An 18,828-nucleotide genomic window follows, 5' to 3' on the forward strand; every position below is an offset into this window, starting at 1 on the left:
GTATCTTTATCTCTTTATTTGGGATATTTTATATCTTCTACATAAATGAGCTTATATGATAGAAGGAAAGGACAATTCATGCTAGAAACTCCTATATTTTAAGGAAAGATTTTGGGACTGCATCCTAAAAGAGTTGAAGCATAGTAATTTATTTCCAACTCTAATTGGTTACATATAGTTTAGTCATTAAAAACTTACTTCAATGAGTTTTATTTTTTATATTTTAAGGGTTTTTATAAATTTAGAATATTCACAGTATTTGTAAAGCCAAACATTTAAATATGAAAAGAAACATGAAATTTTTATAAACCTTTACTTGGATGTTAATAAACATTAATGAAAATCCCTAGGGCAAAGGCAGACCGGTTAGGGTGTGTGTGTGTGTGTGTGTGTGTGCGCGCGCGCGCGCGCGCGCGCGCCCGCCCATTTCCACGCACGTACATGCGCATGTGTGTTGTGTCTACCTGTTATTTACACTTGTTAGCGCTTCACATATTTTATGGTTGAATAATCCAAAATTTGTTCCCTCCCTTCTGACGAAGACTTGCATTCCAACTTCATTGCAGTGTGCAGTTCTTCTGAGAGATTTGTTTTTTCTTGTATCTGAAAATAATTTGTGAGAAACAGAAACATAAAATTTGATTTGGCCTAGAAAATCTTTTCTCCATTTCTTTTTAAAATGTGACCAGTCCAGCCATTTCTATATAAGGATAAAGAGTCAAAGACAGGCTAATCCAGGAAAAATGTGAACCTGAAGACTTCTTCAAATTCGATATTTGGACAAACCAATCTCAAAATATCCAAGACTTATTCCTTGGCTCTGATGATTGAAACATCATAGGAATAGCTTTTCCCCATTATTGGCATTCCTTTTGCTTGTTCATATTTTGCCATTGAGATTTTCTTTTCAAGATTTTTCTTGCAAAAGACTGAGCTTAAAACTAGAATGAACACTGCACTCTTGAAGTCACAAGAGAGGCAAGTGAAAATGATTTTATTTTCAGGCATCGGTGCAAAATATTTAAGTCTGAAGGACTTCACACTAAAATTAGACCAAAAATAGAAACAAATTTCTCAACTATGGATTATACAAATCAATGAAACACCAACCAGGCATATTTACAGAAGCTTGAAATTATGATATGTGTTTATTATAAAATTAAATGGAGAAGTAATATCTAAAATTATGTGTTGCTACATTAGCACAACTATGATTTCTTTTAAAGCTGGAATAAAAAAATAAATCAGGTAAAACATACTATCAAACTGTTGAGAATCATTATATTTTTGTTTTGAGACTATGGGATTAAAAAAAAGACTGCCACTTTTCTGAACTTAATGATTATCGGTATTTGTGTAATTTTATTTATTTATTATTGCTTTACATATTTAGTTTTGAGGAAACAGTGTATTAGGCACAACAACTTCCCAAGGACCTGAGTTCTTCATACTAGAACCTTTAAGGTCCAAAAAATACTGTTATCTGGCGAATATATCTCATTTCATATCTTATTCTGGCGATTCATAGAAAATGTTTTACTTTCTCTATCCCTTGTGTAGGGAACTGGATAGCTATTTAGAAGTGCATTTGTATTTATACATGTCACAAGTCACATATTTTATTTTGAAGTGACATTTCAAATGAAATGTTTGCCTTAATGATTCAAAAATGGCCAGATATGACAGTTAGATGATTACTTTGCTTGACGTGGAGAATGAGCACCAATTTGTGGCACGGGCAGAACAATGACAGGAAAGGTAAATTAGGAACCATTACTTTCCTGGGTTTCCATTTGTTAAGGTCTCCCTCACAAAGACAAAATATGTTTAAATCCTCAGGCTTTAAATTCTCAGGCTGTGGTGGGCATTCATTCATAATAGCACATACCTCATGTGAAATTATTTACCAGATAAATGAATATATTTTCCCTCAACCCGATTTTCATACCACCAGGTTCACTCAACTTAAGTCTAAAACAAAACCATAAAAATTTTCGGGATTTTAAAATCTAATGTACACCCTCGTTCTGATTTTCAAATGAACTGTAGGATGTGCCTTTAATCCATTAGCTGTTGCATATTTTTCTATTCCTTACTCTCTTTCAACAGAAATACTTATCCCTCTAATCAAAGGCTGATGCCTTCTAGTACCTTCAACTAATACCTTCTGCAGATATGATTTCTTAGAAGTATTTTCAAAAATGTTATAAAATAGTCTACAGGAGACCACAAACTTTCCCCTGCAATATAGTGCAAATTATACACAAGTCTCATGAATAGCCTACCTATTTAAATTATCCACTGGAGAGTTCTGAGAGTGGTTTGTCTGTGGAATTCCAGCCTGGCAGACCGATTGCCTTAACTGTTTTAAGAGGACATTTGTCTTGACCACTCTGGTGGAATTTTTTCAAGGATAAAGCAATTTTTAAGCAATAAACATCCTTAAGGATATTGGAATCTATATGGAATTGTAATCATAGGTGCCATATGGAAACCCAGATATCTTCACGTGAATGCCAATGGAGAGTATGAAAGGCCAAGGGTATCGCTCAGTAGGCTCATCAAGGTTTAATCAAGTTGATTATAAAGGTTATATATATTTCAGTTTCATGAGGACAATGGATAAAATTTTAGGTGGAAAAATATTGTGGCTTTATAGTATCTTACTAAAGTTTTTAGCATCTGTATTATATATAAGTAACTGGCTGACCAACTTGGGGAATGGGCTCACCACTTGATCCACTAGGAAGCATACATCTTCAAAGTAAAGCTGGGCTGCTGATCCAGATAAATGGGAATAAGACTAAGAATCCAAAAAATACCACCTGGTCTCTTTTGCTATTTCTTAAGTCTGAATCACTGAGATATATGTATGAAAAAGAGTGGTGTTTTTCTCAAAGTGCTGATTACTGGAAATATTTGAGCCTTTCTTTCCTTGTCTTCTTTTCTTTCCTCTGCTTTTATTCCATTCTCCTTTTTTGCCCTACTTTCTTACTCCCTCCCTCACTCCCTTCTGTCAGAGCCACATTCTCATTTCAAAACACAGTATTGACCTTACAGGCCAAGATCAAGTTAACAATTGAGACTCAAAGTCATATCAAACAACACTTCATTTATCAGAGATTTTTTCAGTTTTATAGCTTGCTTAAAGCTATTTAGATATTTTGAAGAATCAAACAATTCTTATAAAATAGTAATTATTTTTTTAAAATTTAAAAGCAAATAGAATTTTTTTTTAATTTTACATATTATTCCAGATACTTTTTTTTTACAGAGACAGAGAGAAAGTCAGAGAAAGAGACAGACAGACAGGAAAGAAGAGAGATGAGAAACATCAATTCTTTGTTGCAGTTCCTTAGTTGTTCATTGATTGCTTTCTCATATGTGCCTTGATCAGGGGGGCTGCAGCAGAGCAAGTGACCCCTTACTCAAGCCAGCGACCTCAGTCAAGATTTCAAACCTGGGTCCTCCATGTCCCAGTCTGATGCTCTATCCACTGCATCATTGCCTGGTCAGGCTCCAGATACATTTCTTAAAACTCTATACTCTGCTAGAATAAAACAATTATAATTATAGAATTAGGAAATACTTTTAACAGAAAAAAATGTGGAAGTTGTTTCTTGTTGTGCTCAGGATAGCTTTTTTATATTAATGAAGACATATTCTTGCTACTAAAATTGGTCCAAATTTATATAATGACATTAAATATATGTATTTTTAAATATCCCCAAAATACCCCAAAACATTTGTGTTCTCCAGGTGATAAACTAGAGCCGTAGTTCTCAAACTTTTTGAAGTCAGGGTGCATTTAAAACCCTACAAATAATTGTAGGTGCACTATATACAAATTTCTGAGAAATGTTATAGTAATTAAGTCAAATATTAAAGAAAAAATATAAAGTCCAAGCATGCTTTTATGGTAATTAAATGAAATAAATGTGACAAAATTAATTTTATTATGACATTAAAAAGCATTTTTATGTTACATTTTTTGAGTTATGCTTTTTAGAATTCATAAAAAAGAGGGGTTAAAAAATAAAAAAAGACAAAAAAGATATCCTTTTATATACATATAGATTCTTAGTAAGATTTAGTAAATTCCACAGGTCCCGGTGCAAATGTGTTAAAATTTTTTCATTCTTGTGTTTATGAGAAACATGAGCCTGATGCGTCCTAGCGATTTCTTCAATGTTTGGACATATATTTGAAAGGCAAACTCTCATTTCCTCATCAATATATTAAATAATTTTTCTCTTTTTATTCTTAAATGTGTTGAGTGCAGAAAACCCCCACCATACATATCATCTTAACTTTACACCAAACAAAGGATGGAAGAAACTTGCCTCCAGTCTTTCCAGGGATCATGGGGGGTAGTGTAAACAATCCAGCACCACAGCTTAACAGCCTTTTGCAACTTAATCAGGCAAGTGAGGTGGGAGGATTGGGAGACTATCAGCTTACAGCCAATTCCCCACACCTCTGTCCCCCAAAAATCTAAACTCTAAAAACCCTGTTAGTTTTTTGGCCCCCAATAGGCACATATTTCTCTGGAATACCACAGGGCACACATGAAAATCTTCTAGGGTGCACCAGTGCATCCTGGCACACACTTTGAGAACCACTGACCTAGAGAACTTCTGTGAAATGGCATAGGTTTTTTAAAAGAACTATCATTATGATTGGTGTTAAGAGTTGGGTTTGGCCCATCCACCATTCAGTCCCTTATAAATTTCATAAATAAAATATTTTGTTTTTCTTTTATTTTTTCTAAAAACCATTGCAAAAACAGTGAGATGATACTGTACATCTCATTTTGGGTTGAATTTACCATATTATTATGCTATGTATGCATGGGGGTGGGGTCTTGTCTAGGGCTTTGCATCACAGACCCACTAGAATCTTCCCAGAGACAACAGACTAAACTGGATTATAACTAAAACAATTTATGTCATTTATGCTCAAGCATATATATAAAGGGATTACTTTATATTCAAAAAATAGTCAATAGAGCTGATTTTAAATTGTCTCTTTAAAACAGGGGTCAGGAACCTTTTTGGCTGAGAGAGCCATGAACGCCACATATTTTAAAATGTATTCCATGAGAGTCATACAATGACCCATGTACGTTATGCATTATCCAATAAAAATTTGGTGTTATTCCAGAGGACAGCTGTGATTGGCTCCAGCCACTCACAACCATGAACATAAGTGGTAGGAAATGAATGGATTGTAATACATGAGAATGTTTTATATTTTAACGTTATTATTTTTTTATTAAAGATTTGTCTGTGAGCCAGATACAACCATCAAAAGAGCCACATAGGTTCCCGACCCTTGCTTTAAAAAGAAAGCGCTTATAGGAAGATGTAGACATTGACAATCAAAATTGCCAGTAAGAAGAGACTTCCATTTCAGCAAAGATAGGGTAGATATACTTTTCCTTGTTCCTCCTGCTGTGTCTAACTAAAAGTGTTCCTTATTATATACAAAACAGACATAAGAAGACTCTGAAATATGGAAAAAGAAGGCAGACTGATTAGGGACCTCAGGACTCAAGAACTCATTCAGGGGTGAGTTCCTTGTATTTTCTTTGTGCCTCATACATCCCCGATTTGGAGCTAAATAAACTGTCAACCCACAAACACAAATGGGTACAGACCAAAACAACCCCAACAAAAGCCTGCTTTTCTTAGTTAAAGGACCAGAATTGGACTGTTTAGCAAGGCAGAAAGTTTTTAGACAGTAACTGTTCTACTTTAGCCAAATACCACAGGAAAACTGTGGCCCACTCCCACCTATGCCAGCAAACCCCGACAGGAGAGTCTAGACTTCCACCCTCACCAGGCCATGAGGAGTGTCCTCTAACAGTGGAGTGTTGTCAGAGGACGTCTAGTGGAGTGGCAGGACTTTTCATACCACCCAGAAGGAATGAGGCGATGCCTCACCTGTGGTGCCGCTACACATGGGAGCAGTAGCAGGATGCATTCCTGTCTCTACCAGGGAGGTATCAGGGGATGCCTGCTGGAAATCCTGAATTCTCTCCCACAGCAAGCGGTAATGAGAAGCCCATCTCTTTTCACAAGTCAACAGAGGCGGAGAGGGAAACCAGAAACTCACATCTGGCCGTAAGGAGGTGATGCACACATTTCACCTGTCCAAGTGGTGTTACAGGAGGCTGAAACTCAAGCAAATAAAATTACCAGGGGGCGTTACATAACGTTTAAAGTTTAATCCACTGCCTGACCTGTGGTGGCGCAGTGGATAAAGCATCAAACTGGAAACACTGAGGTTGCCAGTTCAAAACCCTGGGCTTGCCTGGTCAAGGCACATATGGGAGTTGATGCTACCTGCTCCTCCCCCCTTCTCTCTCTCTCTCTCTCTCTCTCTCTCTCTCTCTCTCTCCCCTCTCTATAATGAATAAATAAAGTCTTTAAAAAAAACAAAGTTTAATCCACCAAGAAGACATAGTAGTCCTAAGTGTGTGTGCATCAAAAACTAGAGTGGCAAAACAGGTGAGACAAAAATGGGTAGAACTGGAAGGAGAAATAAGGCCACATATATAGTCGAAGATTTCAACACTACTCTCTCTGTAATCGATAAAGCAACTGGAGAGAAAATCAGCAAGGATCCAGAAGACTTGAACTTCAGCCCACAGGCCTGAATTGATGTTTATAGAATACTCCACCAGCAGCAACAGAATACACATTTTTCTCAAGGACCCATGGGATATATACCAAAATAGTTTATATCCTAGGCAATAAAACAAGCTACAACAAATTTTAAATAATTGAAATTACACAGAGTGTGGTCTTTGACCACGTTGGAATCAAACTAGGTACCAAGAGCAAAAAGATAACAGAAAAATCTGCAACCACTTGGAAATGAAACAACATATTTGAAACCATGAATTAAAGAGGAAATAGAAAGGCAAATAAAAATACATTGATTTGAATGCAAATTAAATACAATGTATCCAAATCTGAAGCACATAGTTAATGCAATTCTGGGGAGATTTATAATACCCAATGTGTATATTAAAAAGGAGGGAATGACTCAAATCTATAATCTACACACTTAAGTTTGATAACAGAATTAATGGACCATCTCTTCCAAAAGCAAAGGCTACCAAAACTCTCACCCAATATAAAATAGATAATTAGAATAATTGGAATAGCCCTAAAAGTATTTTAAATAGATTGACAATTTCAAAATTAATTATACAGATACATAAAGAACAATGAACACTAATCACAATGTTTTCCAAAGAACAGAATAGGATAAAACATATTCTGATTAATCTAATAAATCAAATATTACCATGATATTAAAATGAGACAAAGATAGTACAAAAAGAAAAAAGTATGGACTAATAACCTTCATGAATATGGAAGTAAAAACTCTTAAGAAATATTAGCAAATGGCATGAAAGGATGTATGAAGGAGGTAGATCAATATAAATTCCTGGTTTTAGGGTGAGGGGATTGCTGTGTCCTCTTTTTGCTTCAACGGTCCTCTATTATTTGAATATACTTTAAACAAACACCTACTACTTCTCTATTTTTTTAAATATAAATTAAAATTCATATACAGTGGGCAAATCATGTTCCCTAAAATAAAACTAGCCTGTAAAAATTGGGGGGGGAAATTACTTATTTTTGTGGAAAATAAGCTTGCTAAGATAACTTTTTACAATTTTCTAATTGCCAACATTTGTTAGTAACAAAATTATGAGGACAATTAACGTGTGGGTAAAACGGAGATACTGCTCAGATTAAGATTTCAAAAATTTTAAGTAAATTTAAGAATGTAAGTATAACTTGTCACTTGTGGGTTTTTAAAAATATATTAGTTATCAAAGACAAGTAAAATAAAATCTAAACTTTAATCATTTTTTCAATGTCTGACAAAAAGTTATCAGAAAGAATGAACATGAGCAGTACGTGTTTTGGCACTGGCCTGAACTGTGAACACTTTATATGGATAATGCACATCCTATATTAGCAATGGTATTAAAAGTTCCTACTATATTTAAGTTAAATAAATAAATTAAATAAGGACAATATGACTTATCTTTTAACTTTTTTATTTGAATAAACTTTTAGACAAAAAACCCCGTCATTACCAAGATTCACATTAAAATCTCCATCGTATAGATTTCTCAGGACCTTGGTATTCTTACCTTAGAAAAAGTGAGGGAGTATACTAAATCAGTGGTGAGAAAAGTTAATCGTACAAGGTCAGATACAAAGAAACAGTATTCACAAGCCACATGTTTAGGAATAGAAATGATATCTTTTAAAATCGGGAGCTGCAGTAGCTGTCACTGTTTGGCAGTCCTTCATTCATTGGTTGTCTCTTGAGACTTTCAAAATGCTAGCCAGCCTTCCAAAAATTGCCTAAATGACACACGCTGCAGTATCCAACTATAATGTTGGGACCTGAACAAAATTTGATGTTGAAAACACTTCTGAAGCTAAGTTATTTTACATTCTATGTGATGGCTAATTTTATGTGTCATCTTGGCTCGGCCTAAGGCCCCATTTTATGCAATCAAGCATTTTTCTTTAGATGTTTCCATGAGGATGTTTTAAAATGAGATTCAGATCAATCAGTAGACTTTGAATAAAGCATATTGCTCTCCATCATGTGAATGGACCTCAGCCAATCATCTGAATGAAGGCTTGAATATAACAAAAGACTGAGTTCCCCTGAGCAAGAGGGCATTCTGCAGCAGATGGCCCTTGGACTTCAACATTGGCTCTGGGTCTACAGCCTGCCGGCCCACACTACAGATTTTGGACTTTCTACCCTCCATTATCACTAGAGCCAATTCCTTAAAATAAATCTTTTTATACACACACACACTCTCTCTATTGGTTCTGTTTCTCCAGAGAACCCTGATTAGTACAATCTGCTTAATTACAATATTAGTGCATTTAATTAACTTTAAACTAGTTTTCCCCATTGCAAATAAATTAAGCAGCAATCCTCAGGCCTCACAGTCCCCCATATCAAAATATCTCTGACTTAGTTATTCTTACTAATTTAGTGAATCCATTCTTCAACCTTCTCCTTTCTTGCAGACCTAACTAAAGTGCACCAGAGTATTCAAGACTACAAGGGTCCCAAATAGGACTAATGGACCTGAGTTTCCCCTCTGACAAATTAGGCTATATGTGGCTAGTGAGCTCAGGTAATTGATTTTTAAGGTTTCTGTAATGGAAATCTTGTATTCTATAATTAATGCTAAATATAACATTTACTATAAATGCAGTGTATAGATGGTTGTGCGAGTTGGTACAAGAGACTGAGCGGTGAACACTTGTAACAATGTTGCCATTGTGGGAGCAGGGGATTTTTATTGGCTTTGGAAACATTGGTTTTTCTCACAGTGATGATGATTTAATTGGTCAGGATGCTCATAAAAAGAGGCATTTGTGGTTTTCATAGGTAAGACCATGTAATGGGCCCATGGCCATAAAGCAAAGATATTATAGCTGCCAACATCTATCATCATTCAAAATATAAAATTATGGTTCCCCTCATAAAGTTCTAGAATTGGAAGAGAAGTTATAGTTTATTGCATCCAACCTCTCACTTTAGGGATGAAGAAGTAAGAGTCAAAAGGTCAAATTATGCCTTTATCAGACCCACCAAATCTTAAAATGAAAATGATACTCCCCAGATTAGGCGCCATCAGCACCAGAATGCCCGAGGGAACAGCACAGTCTGGAGGCCCGGCCTCCCATTTTATCCACCAAGCAGGACCTCTTCTCAGCACTGACCTACACTGCACAAGGGATGCCCTAGAGCAGCTGTCCGAGGAGGGAAAGAGCACAGCTGATTTATAAACCGTCAGCTCAGAGTGTGCAAGCTAAAAGCAGATTGGGATGTCACTACAGCTGCTCTAGTGGTGGGAGAAATCTTCCTGATAGGCAGAGCACCAGGGGCACAACTGGTTATCCTCTTCTGGTAGAAAGAGAATGGCCCAGGTTTACACCTATTTAAATTAAAGGGTGACAAATCACTAGGAAGGAGAAAGATGGGAAGATCAGGGACAGGAAGATCTATGGTCACCGTATGTGGATGGACTAATAGCAGTGAGCACAAAATGTGAAGCTCTCTGTGTCCAGACAGCTTCTACCCTGGAACAGGCATTAAACAACCAAGTAATTATAGAGAAAATATCAGCCAATGTGCCAGCTATCTCTCTGTCAGCAGAGACCCTACCTAGGGCTTGAACACTGGGCACATGAACAGAGTAACCATGGTTTCAGGGATGGCGGTTATGCATGGGCCCAACCACACGAGCTCTCATTTAATAAGGCTAGTATAATTTATGCCACTGCTGAATGACCACCAGTCAGATATAGCATGGGACCAACCAGCCACCTGGTGGCAAGTTGAGTACACTGGATTCCTTCTATTCTGGAAGAACCAGCAATTCATTTTGAATTAACAGTTTTTGAGTCCATACTTCTAGGTATGAATTTGCTTTACCTGTCTGAAGAACCTCAGACAGCCCCATTTTCCGTGGGATTACAGAAAGTTTAATCTATCTACACAGGATCCCATATAACACTGCATCAGACTAAGGGAGTCTTTCTTAAACAGGGGCAAATCCTGCTCCCCCAACTACACTCCCCAGGGGACATTTGGCAATGTCTGTAGACAAATTTGGTTGTCACAACTGGGAGGATGCTACTGACACCTAGTGGCTAGAAGCCAGGGCTGCTGTTAAACACCCTGCAATGAACTAGACAGTTTCCTCTACCAAAGAATTACCTTACTCAAATGTCAATATGACAATGTTCAGAAACCCTAGACTAAGAGATGCACTTTACAGCAAAGGAGATACAGCAGTGGGCTCATAATCATGAGACCCACTAGTATTGCCATGTAACACAGCATCCAAAAGCAGCTGGCATTGAAAAGCAATAGAATAGCTTATGGATGGCACAGATAAGGCCCAGCTTGAAAATGATACCATTCAAGAATAAGGACTCATCTTGCAGGAAGAAGTATATACTCAAATCAGTGGCCATTATATAACACTGTGCCCCTTAGTTAGGATACATGGTGCCAGGAACCAAGGGATAAAAGTAAAGTGACCCATAGGCTCACTGCTTTCTTTTTTCTAAAATTCTGACCTCTGTGTGTTAAGTGATCTTGGTTCCTAATGGAGGAAACATCCACCAGGAAAATATAAGCTATAATTTATGTTTGTGTACTTTACACTTTCGTGCCAAGGGTCCAGCAGGCAAAGCGGGGAACACCATATTGTTAAAGGCAATTAATCTGATCATCAAGAGGAAAGCCTCACTGGGGAAAGAAAGAAATGTGTTTGGCACTTGGTAATCCTTAGTACAGTACTTCTTTGCCTAATTTTGACGGTGAATGGACAAATAGAGTAGTCACAGTCTGAGAAGAGCTTGATGACCAAGGATTTAGACAGAGATAAAACTTTAGGTCACCCTCCCAACTAAAGCACCAGGTCCAGCACAGGAACTGAATGTAGGAGAAAAGAATCTAGAATAGATCATGGAGGAAGGAGACAATGACATCACAGTTGTTGCCTCAAGCTCATCTGCTTGAATGAAAGTCATGGTTTTCTCCATTAACTTTTCTCTAACAAGTTTACCCTAGGAAAGAGATCTGTTAGAGCCCTGGAGGAATGAATGACTTTCAAGGCTTAAAAGAAACAAGAGGACAAAGTCATGCAAAAGTGGGCTGCAGTGGATGCTGTGCTGCACTGCCTGGACTCCCCTTCCAGGAAGGACTTCTTCCTCAGTTGCCGACTGTGTTGTTGGCTAAGAGCTCTCAGCTATCAGTCATCTTGGGGATTTGCTGTCCCCTGAAGAGAGCCATTCTGCTCAAGATCACTTCTCCTCCAGAAGTCAAGGTGTATCCCAAGACTGGTTGATGTGGGGAGTGGAGGCCTGGTCCCCTTTTCCCAGCTCAGCATTTATATATTATATCTAAAGGGCCATTCCAGTTTCAGGGATCCCCTTGGGCTTGCTTTGCAACCCAACTTCTCCCTTGTCCTAATTCTGCTTCCTTCTCATTCCGTGCAGGTGTGTTGATCCTGAGAGCAATTCCCCCAAAACTTTCTGCATACTAAGTTCCAACTCAGAGTCAACTTCCTGGGAAACATGACTTGCAACATTAATACATACACTGTAGTCCAAGCACCTGAAGATTTAGTCCAAGCCTACTGCTTAAGCTTACCAGAACTTTCCTTCTTCCTTGAAAGATTGTTTTCTGAATATCTGTTCACAGATACACACTATTCATTCTTTTCCTTATTTTTTCCTATTCTTTTTCATGTTTGGGAAAGTTATCTGCTAGAAGTCAGAATAGCAATTGTTGGAGCTAGAAAAAAAAATACCTAAAAGGTTGTTCTTTCTTACTTTTTTTTTACCTGCAATAAATATCATGTGATAGAAAGATTGAAAATAATTATAATTAGTTTTAGCTTACCAAACATTTGGCGTGAAGCATCTGTTTATGAAATGCAAGACTCACCTTGATCTAGGTTCAAATTTACCAACGTTCCTTTTCTTTCTTCTATAAAACATCTCAACTTTGTTTATATAGATGTTGATATTAATCATCTTTAAGAAGACTCTAACTTTATTTTGTTTGTCCAATAGCAGTGCCAAGTGCCAAGTTTTTATGTTTTTTATTTCTATTCTTGTACATCATCAGGGGAGAAACTGGGTGAAGTGAAGGGTTGATTTAAATGCTAACTGAACAACTAATGAATAAAGTCAACAATTCTATAGCCCAATTGAAATTTTATTCAAGTTCTTTTTTTTTTTTCTCCCTGCACTTTTCCAAAGCTGGAAATGGGGAGGCAGTCAGACAGACTCCCGCATGCACCCGACCGGGATCCACCTGGCACACCCACCAGGGGGCGATGCTCTGCCCATCCGGGGCGTTGCTCTGTCGTGACCAGAGTCACTCTAGTGCCTGGGGCAGAGGCCAAGGAGCCATCCCCAGCACCCGGGCCATCTTTTGCTCCAATGGAGCCTTGGCTGCAGGAGGGGAAGAGAAAGACAGAGAGGAAGGAGAGGGGGTGGGGTGGAGAGGCAGATGGGCGCCTCTCCTGTGTGCCCTGGCCGGGAATCGAACCCGGGACTTCCGCACACCAGGCCGACGCTCTACCACTGAGCCAACCGGCCAGGGCCTCAAGTTCTTTATTGGCCAGAGCTAAGATCTAGATATCTCTATTCAATATAGAAACTCAGAATATTCCCTTAAATGCACATTCCTATTGAAAACAGATACAGATAATAAGTATAATTGGTGTAATTTCTTCTTTAAATTCTTGATATAAAAGTCCTCAGTGAAAACATCTGAACCCAGCATTTCCTTGAATAAAGATAGTTTTGTTTGTTTGCTTGTTTGTTTGCTTTAGTGAGAGGAAGCAGAGAGACAGACTCCCACATACCCCCTGACCAGGATCCACAAGGGGGCGATGCCCTGCCCATCTGGAGGTCCTGCTCCATTGCCGGCAACTGAGCTATATATTTTTTTAGGCCTGAGGGGAGGCCATGTAGCCATCCTCTACATGGGGGAGGGACTGCTTGAATCATTTGAGCTATGGGTGCAGGAAGGGAAGAGAGAGAGAGAAAGAGAGAGAGAGAGAGAAGAAGGGGGAGGGGTAGAGAAGTAGAGGTCACTACTCCTGTGTGTCCTGACCTGGAATCCAACCTGGGACTTCTACACTCTGGGTCGATAAGAAGACAGTCTTCTTATTGTTGATCCTTGTATTTAATGTTTACTTTTCTTTTTGCTCTTTTTTTATGTTTTGTTTCACTCTGTCTTTCAGCAGTTTGATATAATGTGCTTTGGGTGCTCCCCCAAATGCCACATAGTTTTTGCTTAGATTCTTATACTTGTGGATGAATTTTTTATAGTGTTTTGAAATTTTCCAAGCAATACTTTCTCAAGTAATTTTTCTGCTTCATACTCTCTCTTCTTCTAAAACTTCAATTACACACAGGTTAGTTCATTATCTCTTATTCCACAGGTTACTGATGTTCTGCTTTTGATTTGTAAAATAATTTTGGTGGTAATTTGCAAATAATTTTAATGATTCTTATAGAAAATCCAAAAAAATAAAAAGGTATGCAGTATCAACAATTCATATCATACTTTTAGAAATGGCAGTATTTTTCCACTCCTCTCTTTCAAACCTTAAACTTCATTTTTTATGTCTTATTGTGTTGCCCAAAACTTGAAGCTTGAATTGATTTATAGCAATAATAAGCATGTTTGTATTTTATTTAATCCTAAAAGGAAAATCTCTAAAATTTCATCAGAATAAAGCCGTTTGCTGAGATTATTGGAAGACATTATCAATCAACCTTAAGGAGCTTCTAGATTTTGCTGATTTAAAGTAAATTTTAAAATGTATTGCTTTTTTGTTTTTTCCCAGTCATGGGAAAATAGGGGACAACAGTTACTAGTATTAGTTCCCAAACACTTCAATATATCTCTATTTCTGAATGCATGCAAGATTGCACTTCTCTATCCCCTGAAATCAAGTTGGCAATGTGACCTGCTTTGACTTACACTGTGGGAGCAGAAGAGAAGTATGTCACTTCTGGATAGAAATTTTCAAAGCCAGTGTGGTATAGTTCACCAGGTCACCCTATTCTGACTCAGTGATTGTGTAAACATGTGTAGAGAAGGAGATTATAACAAACAGTGTGGCTCCCTCAGTGACAATGGTGAGCAGAATCTCTTTGCCCATGCTCATTGGACAAGTAACATGAGAAAAGTTAAATTATTATCATGATAAACTACTCAGATATTGGGGTTGTTTATTATGCAGAATAACCTAATTTACCCTTTATTTTTCTTTTTATGCTGAACTATCCTTTAATTTAAGGTACTTGCACTTGATCTTAATATATTGCTTGTTAAGATGTTAAATTCCATGGCTTTCTTTTGTAGATAATATTATACTTGGAGCATCTAGTAGGCAAAATCAGATAGGCAATGCAGCTTAGAGAATATTTTCTTTAAAAAGCATTTCTTTCCAGTGTAAAACTACTGAAAAGAAAATAATTAAATATATAAGCCTTGTTTTGGGGGAAAATAGTCAGTTTATTAAAAGAAATTAAGTTCCCAGACCTGGTCTAATAGCCTTGTAGTAGAGTGTCGATTCCTGGTCAGGGCACACAGGAGAAGGGACCATCTGCTTTTCCACTCCTCCACCTCTCCCTTCTTTCACTCTTCCCCTCCTGCAGCCATGGCTTAATTACTTTCAGCACATCGACCGCAGGTGCTGAGGATGGCTCTGTGGAGCCTCGCCTCACTCAGGTGATAAAAATAGCTTGGTTGTGAGCATGGTCCTAGGTGGCAAGAGCATTGGCCCCAGATGGGGGTTGCCAAATGGATCCCTGTAGGGGTGCATGTGGTAGTCTATTTCTCTATCTCCCCTCCTCTCATTTGGAAAATAAGGAAAAGAAAAGAGAAAAGAAATTTAGTTCCCAACAATTCTACATATACAGTGTTGAATTTAAGAATAAAAAAGAAAACAATATTTTCAGGATTCCTAGAAAAAGTGACATTTAAACTGAACTTGAAAAATGAACAGAGTAATGATAGGAAAATTTCTAGGCAGGATCCATTAATGAAATATATACTGTAGGGCAGTGGTCCCCAACCCCCGGGCCGTGGACCGGTACCGGTCCGTGGGCCATTTGGTACTGGTCTGCAGAGAAAGAATAAATAACTTACATTATTTCCGTTTTATTTATATTTAAGTCCTGAATGATGTTTTATTTTTTAAAAATGACCAGTTTCCCTCTGTTACATCCGTCTAAGACTCACTCTTGAAGCTTGTCTCGGTCACGTGATACATTTATCCGTCCCACTCTAAAGGCCAGTCCGTGAAAATATTTTCTGATATTAAACCGGTCCATGGCCCAAAAAAGGTTGGGGATCACTGCTGTAGGGAATATATAAGCAAAATGTATTAATAAAACAGCAAGTTAAAACAGTTTTGGCTCACTTACAATAGCAGAGTTAAACTGTAGGAATATGAATTTGGTTTTAATAGGTATCAAAGATTTTTGAATAGGGGAGAAATTTTGTTACTGTTTTAGAAAGGTGATTAATATTGTCATTATATTAGGAAGACTTAATAGCAAGAGATGGGTATTCGAACTCATGAGATCTTGGGAGAGGCAAGAATTTTTCATTGTTAAGATGAGACAGTGAAGGCCTGGAAAAGGAGGAATGACTGAGTTTTGTTGAACTGCCTGGTTTATAGACGTATTTTTCTATGACTTAACCCTTGAAAACCCAACATCTTTCATTTTTGTATAATGTGACCATATAAATAAAGTCCTTAACTAAATATGCCTTATTGGATAACCATCCTAACACGTAGTATTTTACTTATTGGACACTCACTCAATTATACTGGAGTTCAAGACTAAAACCAAAAGTGAAAACACAGATGCCTAGGGAAAGAAAAGTTGGCAGCACCAAGTTTGGGGAATTAGGTAGGGTGTTTTGTTTGTTTTTGTCTTTTGCTGCACAATGGGCAATTGTGATTCAGGTGTATTTGTTTATTCTGTAGAAAAATAATCCTCCCACTGAAACAAAAGTACCATTATAAAGAGCTAGACGTAATCAACAACACCCTACTTTGCCATGTCTTGCATGACTGTTAAGGGTTCATATTCAAAGATTGTGATCAGACTTCTTTGTCTCCTTCTTTTTGAAAGGCATTTTAGAATTGTAATAGTTCTCCATGTTCCAAAGCACAGTCTGTCCAGAGGAGAGGGGTTGGGTGTCAAGCATAGGAGGGCTCTAGGGTTTTCTAAAATGGTCAGTTTGAAAGTCATTTTATAATATATTTGTGGGCACGTCTGTTTTTCAGTTCTGAATTTGTTATCTTCTCTCTGCTTTCAATATAGACAGAGATATGAAGGGAGCTATCTTCCCGCTGCTCAAAACAACTACTTACTCAGATAAAAATTTTAAAGTTGGATTCCACTTTTAGCCAGGAAGTGCAAACAAAGCATGGGGACTGCTTGTTCCCTGACCCCAAATTCATTCCATGTTGCTATAGCATCACCCCTGAGAAAATGGGCTTGCCTGTTTTCCACCCCATAGACGCACTCAATGGGCTTTTGTCAGCTCTTGAATTATAGCATTAAAATTTAAACACTAGGGATTTAATGGAGGATTATTATGACACCCCAGTGCATTCTTTCTGTTGCCATTAGCAACAAGCCAAGGATGAAATGAAATAATTGTTTTAGAGATCTTGGTTTCCTAAAAGATGAAGGATCTACCTTACATCTTTGAACTTTCATAAACTGGCTTGTGTGGGTTCCCATTAACATAAGAAGAGTACTGGTAGTATTCACCAAGGCAGTGACTGCAGGTATTTTTTTTTCCCTTTAGTTCACCAATGTACAAAGGAAGAAGATATTTTCACAGGCCCCAGAAGATGAACTTCAAGCTGCTGCTCCCAAACGCATTCTCCACTGTCTGGAAGACGTGCAAAGGCAACGGCATAGCATTCATTCCCCATCTGAAATTCTTCAAAGTGCTCTGGGAATAAAAGAATCCCTGCCAAAAGCCCCAGAGAGATCTTTATTGAAAACTAATGAATGGAACTGAGAATTCCTCGTTACAATACTGTTTGTTTCTTTGATTGGTCATATCCTTGTATCTAAGAGGACGTCAAAATAAATAATAAAAACAAGATATTATTGGGTTGGTCTTTGAGAAATTTTCTGACAGGTAATTTTCCATCTAGATTTATTTTCTCTGCTAGTCATTTGCCGTCTAGTTGTGTTCATTTTCACCTTTTCCCTATTCTAATGTCAACATCTAGGTTTATACTTAGGATTGTATTTTTATTTTCAGAAAAAAGAGATTACAATTATTTTTGTTGCTCTCCTAGCTACCAAAATACAGATATATTCTTTCTTCTCCTGTATTATTGCTGGATAACGCTTTTCAAATATTTTAAATTTTTTTGTCTTTGTAATAAATTCAGGTTCTTGCAGGAATAACACAAAGTGAGTAGGAGGCATTAAATAAATAGTCCTTTGGATTTTTACCACCTAGAGATAAGACTTCTTAACCTAAAAGTGACCTTTGCTAAGCAGCAGAGTTATTCGTTAGGTTGTATGCAGCTGGTCAATAAATGGGCAAGGTAACAAAACATGCTTTTATTCACACTTTATATAGCCTGAGGAAATAGTCACTGTCTATACAAACAAAAAACTGCTAACATTCTTTTTATTTGTCATGTTTTGGGATAATTTGCTGTGGTTTGTGTGAAACATTAATTTCTCCATCCAGTCCTTAAAAAAGAGATGTTTAGTAGTGCTTTGACATTTGCTTTCCAAAATAAACTTCTTTACAAATATGACTTTATGCACACAATTAATATACTTGCACTCCAAATTACTGGAAGTTGAGTTACTTATAATATACACAGATGTTCAGCATCAGTGAGCCAGACCAGCATCTAGGAGAACCTCTGAGTTGTAGGTCTTCAGGGAGCTGATGGTGTCGCTTCGGGAAACCGAGTGGGAGATGAATTTTTCCCCAGAGAGCAGCTGCCACTTTTCATGTCAAGGTGAGAGGCTGCTGGGGCTGGGCTGGCTGTGCTCTTGGATATACCATTTTCATCTGATAGGTGAGGTTTATTGGGCCTTTATACCACCTTGTTAGTCATTGTGTCCCAGTTGACCCACCCCCCAAAATGGGAATATCAGGCTAGATAAACACAAGTCTTCCATAGGTCAGGTGTTTATCTTTTCCAAGAGTCCAATAGCTAGCTGT

The 18,828-nt window shown here is 37.5% G+C and overlaps 1 long non-coding RNA gene and 1 other non-coding gene across 2 annotated transcripts in view; one reads left to right on the plus strand and one right to left on the minus strand.

Annotated features, from left to right (window-relative positions):
* LOC136316454 (uncharacterized) overlaps nt 1-17,703 on the plus strand; it is a 110,723-nt gene extending 93,020 nt beyond the window's left edge. The window contains exons 2-3 of the long non-coding RNA XR_010727712.1: nt 5,495-5,570; nt 17,434-17,703. This is a non-coding gene — a long non-coding RNA (uncharacterized lncRNA). The remainder of the gene's footprint in view (nt 1-5,494; nt 5,571-17,433) is intronic.
* TRNAT-GGU (transfer RNA threonine (anticodon GGU)) lies at nt 13,114-13,189 on the minus strand. The gene has a single exon. It is a non-coding gene; the product is annotated as a tRNA-Thr (tRNA).
* Nucleotides 17,704-18,828: the final 1,125 nt, after the last annotated feature.

This window comes from Saccopteryx bilineata, chromosome 12 (genome assembly GCF_036850765.1).
Source record: "Saccopteryx bilineata isolate mSacBil1 chromosome 12, mSacBil1_pri_phased_curated, whole genome shotgun sequence".
Lineage (NCBI taxonomy): Eukaryota > Metazoa > Chordata > Mammalia > Chiroptera > Emballonuridae > Saccopteryx > Saccopteryx bilineata.